The following is an 8,672-nucleotide window of genomic DNA, read 5'->3' as shown; positions in this document are numbered from 1 at the left end:
AACCTCTCCAGTGCATCATCAAAGATTTACAACCAATTCTGAAAAATGATCCCTCACTCTCACAGATCTTGGGAGACAGGCCAGTCCTTGCCTACAGACAGCCCCCCAACCTGAAGCAGGGCCAGTGCAAGGACATTTCACGCCTTAGGCAAAACTTCCACCTTGTGCCCGCCCCCACCCCAGGAACCCTGCGGCAGCTCCCCTCCGCTGCCCCCCCAGGCCTGGGGAGCTCCCTCCCATGGCAGCTCCCTGCCACCGCCCCCCTCCCCTCAGCCCAGGGAGCCCCCCCCGCCCCGCCGCAGCTCCCCACCGCCCCCTCCCTCCCCTCAGCCCAGGGAGCTGCATGCGGCAGCTCCCCACCCAACTCACCTCTGCTACGCTTCCTCCCCGAGTGCGCCTCCGCTTCTCCCGCCTCCCAGGCTTGCAGTGCCAATCAGCTGTTTGGGACCCAAGCCTGGGAGGGAGAGAAGCAGAGCGGGGCGGTGCTCAGGGGAGGAGGCAGAGCAGAGGTGAGCTGGGGCAGAGAGCGGTTCCCCTGTGCTCACCCCCCACTTTACTTGCTGCAGGCGGCCCTCCCCACACCCCGCTGCCCCAGCTCACCTCGGCTCCACTACTGCCTCCAACCACTTGGAGCCCTAGGTGACAGCCTAGTTTGCCTAGTGGTTGCACCGGCCCTGACCTGAAGCAAATACTCACCAGCAACCACACACCACACAACAAAAACACTAACCCAGGAACCTGTCCTTGCAACAAAGCCCAATGCCAACTCTGTCCACATGTTTAGTCAAGTGACACCATCATAGGACCTAATTACATTAGCCACACCATCAGGGGCTCGTTCACCTGCACATCTACCAATGTGATATATGCCATCCTGTACCAGCAATGCCCCTCTGCCATGTACATTGGCCAAACCGGACAGTCTCTACGCAAAAGAATAAATGGACACAAATCTGACATCAGGAATCATAACATTCAAAAACCGGCAGGAGAACACTTCAACCTCTCTGGCCACTCACTAAAAGATTTAAGGGTGGCAATTTTGCAACAGAAAAGCTTCAAAAACAGACTCCAATGAGAAACTGCTGAGCTTGAATTAATATGCAAACTAGATACCATTAACTTGGGTTTGAATAGAGACTGGGAGTGGCTGGGTCATTACACATATTAAATCTATTTCCTTAAGCTAAATATCCTCACACCTTCTTGTCAACTGTCTAAATGGGCCATCCTGATTATCACTACAAAAGTTTTTTTTCTCCTGCTGATAATAGCTCATCTTAACTAATTTAGCCTCTCACAGTTTGTATAGTAACTTCCAACTTATCTGTGTGTATATATATATATATATCTTACTATATGTTCCATTCTATGCATCTGATGAAGTGAGCTGTAGCTCACGAAAGCTTATGCTCTAATAAATTTGTTAATGTCTAAGGTGCCACAAGTACTCCTGTTCTTTTTGCCAGAATAAAGATGACCCAACTTGCAGAGGGTGCGGTGCTTTTCCCTGGGCTGGTGAGAAACAGGAAGCAGTTATGGAAAAGCTGCTGGGGAAAGGTGCATCTGATCAAAGGGTAAACAAACCCTAGCCCAGAGAGCACAGATCACAGCCCTCTAGGGGGCAAGGAAGAACTCAGTGCTGAGAGGGGGAAACACAGGGTAACCCCAAAAAGGGAGCTCGATTTTCTGCATATGTACAGTCCTGGGGTTGGGAGACTGCTCCCAAAGGGGAAGCCAATGTGCAGGATCCCCCTGAACCCTAATCTTGCCAGACCCTGACATATCAAAATGCCAGAAACATGATTAAATTAAGAGCCCAGACAGAAGGGAACACTGGAGGGAAAGAAAAGCCAGTGACTGATTACAAGGGAGAGAGTCAAAGGACACCATGGATAATGAACAAACTAACCTCAAACCAGATTATCTGAACAGAGGGCATGCTATCATAAAGATACTTGTAAACACCCATCTGTGATAAACATTTTTGATATTTATGTTTAGTTTTGGGAATAAGAATTTTGACACGGATGTTAAACCTGATGGTAACACTAGTTCTCAGTTAATACATGTAAACAGATTCAAAGCTATCACAGCAGAGAAACCATAATAAACCTGGTTTGTTGTGTGTGAAAGGGGAAACTGAGGCACACTGCCTCATGGCCTTAATGGCTGGATGCCAAGAGAACTATAACACAAACTGCCTTCAAGCTAGTCAGCGACTAACCCTCTTGCAGTAAACTAAGGACATCCTGTACCTTGTGGGAATACCCTGCACCTCCATGTTCATCCTTATAATATAATTGTGTGGTATCTAATGCAAAGTTTGTCATATTGGGTGTCTTTGGAAGGCTCATGATGCACTGAGTATTGTCTTAGTGATGTTATAGTAATTGTTATAGGCTATAATTTCATGTATATAGTTGTGAGGCTGAAAATGTGTCTTCATAGCTTAAAATAAGTCCAGGCAAAAACTTTCCAAGAGCAGAGAGGCAGTTCACACTTCACTAGGGCATGTATAGGACAAATGCAGCCCAGCCTCACAGGAACAAAGGACGCTGGCCTAGGCAGCAACAAAAGGATCTGTTGGACTCCCGAGGACACACCCCTTTCTTTGGTCAGTCTGGGACTGTAATGAGGTAATGCTCACCTGACTCTGAAGGGGGGACAAAGCCAAAAGGGAAGAAAGAACATGATAAAAGGAAGAGACGTTTGCCATGCTCTTCCTCTCTCTTCCACCTTCATCTACAGCCATCACCACCAAGCAACTGAAGCGCTGATCAAAGGGGAGAGCCTGGCTGAAGGGCAACCAGCCAGCCTGTGGTGAGAAGTATCTAAGCTTGTAAGGGCATTGAAAGTGTTAAGATCAGCTTACAATGTGTTTTGCTTTTATTTCATTTGACCAAATCCAACTTGTTATGCTTTGACTTATAACTTATAATCACTTAAAATTTATCTTTGTAGTTAATAAATCTGTTTGTTTATTCTACCAAAAGCAGAGCATTTGGTTTGAAGCATGTCAGAGACTCCCCTCGGGATAACAAGCCTGGAGATATCAATTTCTTTGTTAAATTGATGAACTCATATAAGCTTGCAGCATCCTGCAGGCATAATTGGACACTGCAAGATGGAGGTTCCTAGGGTTGCATCTGGGACCGGAGATTTTTTTGCCTCTGTTTTCACTAACAAGGTCAGCTCCCAGACTGCTGCGCTGGGCATCACAAAATGGGGAAGAGATGGCCAGCCCTCTGTGGAGATAGAGGTGGTTAGGGACTATTTAGAAAAGCTGGACGTGCACAAGTCCATGGGGCCGGACGAGTTGCATCCGAGAGTGCTGAAGGAATTGGCGGCTGTGATTGCAGAGCCATTGGCCATTATCTTTGAAAACTCGTGGTGAACGGGGGAAGTCCCGGATGACTGGAAAAAGGCTAATGTAGTGCCAATCTTTAAAAAAGGGAAGAAGGAGGATCCTGGGAACTACAGGCCAGTCAGCCTCACCTCAGTCCCTGGAAAAATCATGGAGCAGGTCCTCAAAGAATCAATCCTGAAGCACTTGCATGAGAGGAAAGTGATCAGGAACAGCCAGCATGGATTCACCAAGGGAAGGTCATGCCTGACTAATCTAATTGCCTTTTATGATGAGATTACTGGTTCTGTGGATGAAGGGAAAGCAGTGGATGTATTGTTTCTTGACTTTAGCAAAGCTTTTGACACGGTCTCCCACAGTATTCTTGTCAGCAAGTTAAGGAAGTATGGGCTGGATGAATGCACTATAAGGTGGGTAGAAAGCTGGCTAGATTGTCGGGCTCAACGGGTAGTGATCAATGGCTCCATGTCTAGTTGGCAGCCGGTATCAAGTGGAGTGCCCCAAGGGTCGGTCCTGGGGCCGGTTTTGTTCAATATCTTCAAAAATGATCTGGAGGATGGTGTGGATTGCACTCTCAGCAAATTTGCAGATGATACTAAACTGGGAGGAGTGGTAGATACGCTGGAGGGGAGGGATAGGATACAGAAGGACCTAGACAAATTGGAGGATTGGGCAAAAAGAAATCTGATGAGGTTCAATAAGGATAAGTTCAGGGTCCTGCACTTAGGACGGAAGAACCCAATGCACAGCTACAGACTAGGGACCGAATGGCTAGGCAGCAGTTCTGCGGAAAAGGACCTAGGGGTGACAGTGGACGAGAAGCTGGATATGAGTCAGCAGTGTGCCCTTGTTGCCAAGAAGGCCAATGGCATTTTGGGATGTATAAGTAGGGGCATAGCGAGCAGATCGAGGGAAGTGATCGTTCCCCTCTATTCGACATTGGTGAGGCCTCATCTGGAGTACTGTGTCCAGTTTTGGGCCCCACACTTCAAGAAGGATGTGGATAAATTGGAGAGAGTCCAGCGAAGGGCAACCAAAATGATTAGGGGTCTGGAACACATGAGTTATGAGGAGAGGCTGAGGGAGCTGGGATTGTTTAGCCTGCAGAAGAGAAGAATGAGGGGGGATTTGATAGCTGCTTTCAACTACCTGAAAGGGGGTTCCAAAGAGGATGGCTCTAGACTGTTCTCAATGGTAGCAGATGACAGAACGAGGAGTAATGATCTCAAGTTGCAGTGGGGGAGGTTTAGATTGGATATTAGGAAAAACTTTTTCACTAAGAGGGTGGTGAAACACTGGAATGCGTTACCTAGGGAGGTGGTAGAATCTCCTTCCTTAGAGGTTTTTAAGGTCAGGCTTGACAAAGCCCTGGCTGGGATGATTTAACTGGGAATTGGTCCTGCTTTGAGCAGGGGGTTGGACTAGATGACCTTCTGGGGTCCCTTCCAACCCTGATATTCTATGATTCTATGATATTGGCTAGTGTCATTCGATTGCACAACCCAAGGAGCAGCTTACGTGCTAGAGGCTGAGTGTGAACAGCCCATGAGTGGCGGTTCTCACAGTAGAGCGGGGTAAGACTGGCTCCCAGAGTCAAGTATTGGAGTGACCAATTGCCCATTGAAGCCAACGTCAATGGGAGCAGGACTGAATCAAATATAAAATAACGGCTACAATGGCACATCCTGATGAAGGTTTATCATGCTCTGTTTTTCAAATACCTGGCGTTCATTTCCTTGATTGCACAAATCTTCAATGTAATTTACAAAAAATATGATCTCTGCAGTGCATTTGAGATTCCAAATTCTGCTGGGATTGTTTATCATAAAAATAACTATGTGTGCACGAATCTCTTAATTGTAGATAAGAAAACAATGTTAATTTCATCTTTGGGGACTGAAGGTGGAGAAAAGGATGACACAGTTTGTTCAAAAGAAACGCAAAGCCTCAGTCAGTGTCTTTGCCAGAGGCTTTATTGCAGAAGTTTTGCATCTATAACCAAGTGTAACACCAGTGAAAACAAAGCTCTTGTAATCTTTGGAATTCAAAGTGAGTTACAGTTTACATTATCACATTAATGTACATAAATTTCAGACTAATGCTTCCTTTTGATTTAATTTTTTTCTCATGGTATCCCGCATGGAGAAAAACATTTTTAACATAATTTATGTTAACAGGCACCAAAGGATGTGATTTTTTTTCATTTGATTTACAATGTCTGAGTTTCAAATCAATGCTAATTTTAAGACTATTAATTGTTGAATGTTTTCATTCAGTACAGTACAACAATTTTACATTCAAATTGTATCGTCAAATCTTTACAGAGTTGAAAAAATAATAATACTGGGAAGAGAAAAATGAAGAGGCATAGATATGACAAATCCTTGAGATTATAGCAGTAAACGTCCAATAGTTACTTTCTGTATTAAGGATAGAGAAACAAAAAAAGGTTTAAAAGATTAATTCAGATTAACGTAGGACTGGAAGGAACTTAATGGCTCATCAAATCGAGTCTCTTGCTATCACAGGCAACCACATCCTATCGTCCCATCCATAAACTTGTCAAGCTCCATCTTGAACTATTATAGGTTGCTTTCTCCACTATTCTCCTAGAAGGAGACTGTTTTAGAACCTCACACCTCCGATGGTTAGAAAGCTTTTTCCAATTTCCAGCCATTTATTCATGGCCAGTTTATAGCCATTTGTTTTTGTACCAACATTGTCCTTTAGCTTAAATAGCCCTTCTCCCTCCCTAGTGTTTCTTCTCCTGATGTATTTTATAGAGCTCAATCATGCCCTTTCTCACCCTTTGTTTTGCTAGGCTAAACAAACCAAGCTCTTTTAGTCTTCTCTCATAAGATCGATTCTCCATTGCCAATAGAAGATATTACTTCACCCACCTTGTCCCTCTAAAATCCTCAGACTAACACGACCACAACACTGCATATAGTTGAAATTCTTATTAGTACTTAAGTGCATGACCTTCAAAAAATGTAGATGTTTATATGAATCTTTACAGTGTGGAAATCAAGTTGCCAATCTAATGAAAACCAGGCTGTTTTTGCACAGAATTCTGGTATTGCTATTTCTGCTGCTGGCTATAATCAGGGATTATAGAAATGAATATGAGTACTTGTGGCACCTTAGAGACTAACCAATTTATTTGAGCATGAGCTTTCGTGAGCTACAGCTCACTTCATCAGATGCATACCGTGGAAACTGCAGCAGACTTTATATATACACAGAGAATATGAAACAATACCTCCTCCCACCCCACTGTCCTGCTGGTAATAGCTTATCTAAAGTGATCAACAGGTGGGCCATTTCCAGCACAAATCCAGGTTGATGAAGTGAGCTGTAGCTCACGAAAGCTCATGCTCAAATAAATTGGTTAGTTTCTAAGGTGCCACAAGTACTCCTTTTCTTTTTGCGAATACAGACTAACACGGCTGTTACTCTGAAACCTTTTCAGTCACACCTTTCTGCTCCCTCACTGTACCCCACTCATAGTGTTTGTCCTTGGTCAGTGAGGACCCAGAGGTCAGAGGTACATCTGCATGAGTTCACCTCTCACCCATGAGCATATGAGCACATGCTCTGGCTGGCTGCCCCGCCAGCTGCTCATTCTCTTCCCGCCTGCTTGCTGCTCCCACTGACTGATGGTTATTTATCTTCTGCTTCCACCTGCCTCTCTGCTGTGACCTCTGCAGGTCTGTCTCTTAGTTATTGTCAGCTCTTTGTGATTTTCAGCTTTTAGCCAGCTGGGCAGAAATGCTGTCCCACTGCAAGTGATTTCAGGTCTCATTAAGCAGTTAAAATAACAACGGTTCCTAATGGAGCCTATTTAGCTCTATCTTTGAACAGGTGGGAGGAACAGATTTAACCAGACCAGGGACCCCCTTAGGGAGAGTCCACAGCTTCTGGCTGGGACACCTGTCCCCACCCCTCTTACTTTCACAGGGGTCTGGCATTTGAGTTCCTGGCTTAACGAGGTCCTTTCAGCTGAGGGTGACCGCCTCATTTGGGACAGGTTAAGGACAGTTCTGCTCCCCTTTATTCATACAATAAAGATAAAAACATTGATAACAACATTTCACTACCCCTGTATTCAGTACTAAAGTGATTTGTAACCCAACACCAGCCAAAGTTGATCACTTTGAGCAACATCACTCTATCTGCTGGATATCTTGGAAGAGTAGGTGTGTTCATGTAAATACAGTTTGCTTCTGAAGTCTCTCCCCCCCCACTTAGCTGTTGGGGAGAACTCATGCAGACCCTGCTTACATAGTAATGGTGGATTTGGTCATTAGAAATATAAATAGTTGGGTTTGTGATGACTGGAAGAACCACATAATGAATTGCCTCACAGGTGTGATGCTCTCAAGACATCTAAACAGACTTATGTGCAGTGCTGAGGAGGAGCCAGTGGTTGTGGTACCAATGACATAGGGAAAAGTAGGATAAAGCTCCTGGAGGGCAAATTCAGGCTGCTAGGTAAGAGATTGAAGTCCAGGATTTCCATGGTAGCAATCTCCAAAATGGGAAAGGAGTCTTTTGGGAAAGGAGACGCCTATACAGGAAGGATGGGCTTCATCTAAACCAAAATGGAACCAGATTTTTGGCACGTACAATTATAAAGGTTGTAGAGGCATGTACAATTATAAAGGTTGTAGAGAAGTTTTTAAATTAAGGACTGGGGGAAAGCTGACAGGTGCAGAAGAGCACACAGTTTGGACAGAGACATCTCTTAGTGGAAATTCTCCATAACCTAGTAAGGAGTATGGAAGTTGATAATGTACAGGTAGGAACTGAAGAGAAACAATCAAATGAAAAAAGAGTCCCATTCAATTACATCACATGAAGGCAGGCAGCTAAAAAGTGACAAGTTTTATAAATGCTTGTATTTAAGTGTTAGAAGTCTAAATACCACTGCGTGAACTTGAATGCCTGGTATTAAATGAGGATATTAATATAATGAGCATCACAGAAACTTGGTGGAATGATGATAATCAATGGGACACGGTAATGGCAGGGTACAAAATATATAGGAAAGGCAGAGTTGACCGTGCTGGTAGGGGAGTGGCACTATATGTGAAAGAAAGCAGTGTCAAACAGTAAAAATCTTAAATGACTCAAACTGTACCATAGACTCTCTATGGATAGAAATTCCATGCTTGAATAAGAAGAGTATACCTGAAGGAATATATTACTGACCACCTGACCAGGATGGTGATGGTGACTGTGAAATGATTTCAACTATCCCCATACTGCCTGGATACATGTCACCTCAGGACAAGATGCAGAG

Source organism: Caretta caretta, chromosome 1, assembly GCF_965140235.1.
Source record: "Caretta caretta isolate rCarCar2 chromosome 1, rCarCar1.hap1, whole genome shotgun sequence".
NCBI classification, from domain to species: Eukaryota; Metazoa; Chordata; order Testudines; family Cheloniidae; genus Caretta; species Caretta caretta.
Note: the sequence above shows the minus strand (reverse complement) of the source record.